This window comes from Gossypium raimondii, chromosome 13 (genome assembly GCF_025698545.1).
Source record: "Gossypium raimondii isolate GPD5lz chromosome 13, ASM2569854v1, whole genome shotgun sequence".
Lineage (NCBI taxonomy): Eukaryota > Viridiplantae > Streptophyta > Magnoliopsida > Malvales > Malvaceae > Gossypium > Gossypium raimondii.
The window spans coordinates 1,983,274-1,986,076 of NC_068577.1; positions in this window are offsets into that span (position 1 = coordinate 1,983,274).

The following is a 2,803-nucleotide window of genomic DNA, read 5'->3' on the forward strand; positions in this document are numbered from 1 at the left end:
TCCTGCATATAAGGAAGTTCCAAAACAGAAATAAATACCATTAATTGCTCACCCAGGGATCTAATTGATAGATAAATGAGAACCTTGTGAAGAAAAAAGTTGCTGGAAAAAGAATGACTAAAGCTAGAGCATTTGAGTAAATGACAAGGACAAAGTGGTTCATTCCTTTGGACATGGCAGCTTTGCTAAGGATGAGAGGAATGATGGTGAAGAATGAATAGGGGGAAGGGGGGGAGAGGGCAATTGTGGAGAGGTCTGTAAAAAAGTAAAGGGGCTTGTGATAAGAGGAGGGATGTAATGGCCTAAATTAAGGTTATCGGAACAGTGGTTTCGTAGACACAAATCTGATTTAAAGATAAATTTATTTTAATATTTTTGCATGAATATTGATATGATAGGAAAATCATATGAAAATATAAATAGAGGAATTTTACCGATTTAGTGGTTAGTTAGAAAAAGAAATTATTGAAGAAATTGGGTAAAAACAAGGCATCGAGACCTCAATCTCGTAAAACCAAGTCAAAAATATTTTATAAATATTTATGAAATGTTAGTAATATGGTATTAAAATTTCGTTAGAAAATTTTAATGTTTGGGTAGTCAATTAAGTAAAAAGGACTAAATTGAAAAAGGTGTAAAATTACTAAAAAAATTAAATAGCTCAATTGTTAAATGAGGAGGGACATAAATTGTAAATAAGCCAAAAGAAGATATTTTGGGCGGCATAAGCTGAGAAAAATCAGGAGAATTAGTGAAATGAGGGTAAAATGAGAAAATAACAAATTTTACTAACATAAAAATGTGACCAAATTGGAATATCTAGAATTCTCTTCATATTTTCTTCATTATCATCAGACAAAAACATCCTAATTTTTGCACCAATTGAGTTAATCCTTGCCCTTTTCTTGTAATTTTTGTGTTTCTAAGACTTTTACAACTAGGTCCTATTACTAAATTCATTAGTTTTTGATTTCATGGATGAAATTGAAAGTCACTATGGTTGAGTTCTGTAATTTTATGATGAAATAGCATGAAATTGAAGGTTTAATTTGTTTATGAGATGATTTTATTAGGTAATTTCAATAGAAATTGATTTGTAGGACCTAATTGTGAAAAGTTTGGAATTAAAGTCTAGTGCTAAAATGCTGATTTCCAAAGGTTATAAAGTAGTTTAAAGTGATCGAATAAATTGTTAATTGAGAAAAATCAGCTCAATTGAGAGGTTAATTGAGCAGGGATGAAATTATCATTTATTGAAAGCTTAGGGGAAAAATTGTAATTAACATCATGCACTAAAACAGTTTTGGACAGCAGCAGTAGTCTAACTTTGAAAAATCACCAAAAATTGTAGAGATCAAATTAGAGGATTAATAAAACATGAAATTAAAACTTATTGAGTCTAGTTTTTTTATAAAAGAAACGGTGTAAGCAATGGAATTGTAAATCATGAGATATAATAGATTTTGTGAGACAAGGTCAGAATGAATTCGGGTTCCCCTGTTCTGACTTTGGAAAATCATAAAAAATTGGATAAAAATAATTAGGGGCTTAAATTTATATGTTTAAAATCCTTAATGAGTCTATTTTCAAAAGAAATAAACGAGGAGATCATCTGAATTCTGTACAATGAGATAATTAATTTTTAATAAAGAGGGGTCGGAACTGTTGAACAGTGAAATAGGGGAAAATTTAAAGAATAAACTGTACTTATTGGCTAAACCAAAAATTCTGAAAATTTTATGGTAAGAATATATGTGAGTCTAGTTTCAGGAAAAATTAGCGGATCTTAATTTGGAGTTTCTTAGCTCAAGATATAAATAATTTAGCGACTATGACTCAGTGAGACAGCTTTGAATGCACTATAAATAATAATGGAATTATAGAGAATGTTACATATGAACATGAAATGTATTAGATTAATAATTAAATTTATTTATTTAGATCCAGAAAATTCAAATACGAAGCTAGATTGAGGAAAAGAAAAATTTTGGGATTAGTAGATTTTTGTTTACAAACAAGTATTGAGGTAAGCTCATGTAACTTGAATTATATTCTTAAAGGCTTGAAATGTTTGTTATTGTTGTGAATATGATTTGAATGTTCATTGTATGAAATTGATGAAACATTGATATATTTGATAAAAAGGGGAAGAAATCCCGGTTGAATGGAAGGAAAATTCGATAGATCTCTGAAAAGGAATTGACGGTAAAAAGGATCTAGCCCGGACAGGTGATCCTATCTTTATATAGCCCTCCCGAAGAATATGTGGAAAATGGATTTAGCCCGGACGGGTAATCCAAATTATGGTCTGAATTTAGCCTGGACTGGTAATTCAGATCCAAGCTCATTAGAGTAATTGTCATTGCAGGGGATTTAGCCTGGACTGGTAATCCCGACAATACTCTATGAGTTTATATTACAGGGGATTTAGCCTGGACTGGTAATCCCGCTGTAAGGATGAGGTTCGCGGGTGTGTGCTCTCTGAAATGGAAATGTGTGCACATTAATATGAATTGACGAACCCGAATTTGTACACTAAAGTGTACCCCTGGAAATTCATCGAAATTCCGAGAAATTCAACGGGATAAATATGGAAAAATAACAAGGAAATGGAAATCATGGTATTGATGATCAATCATGGTATATATATTATTGATACATGGAAATTATAGAACTAACTTGAATGTTGAGTTTGTGCATGTTAAGGGAATAATGCATTGAATGGGGATGTATGAATGTTTATTGCATTGTATTGAAAATATTAGGTAAGTATAATTCTTGTTACATGAGCTTACTAAGCATA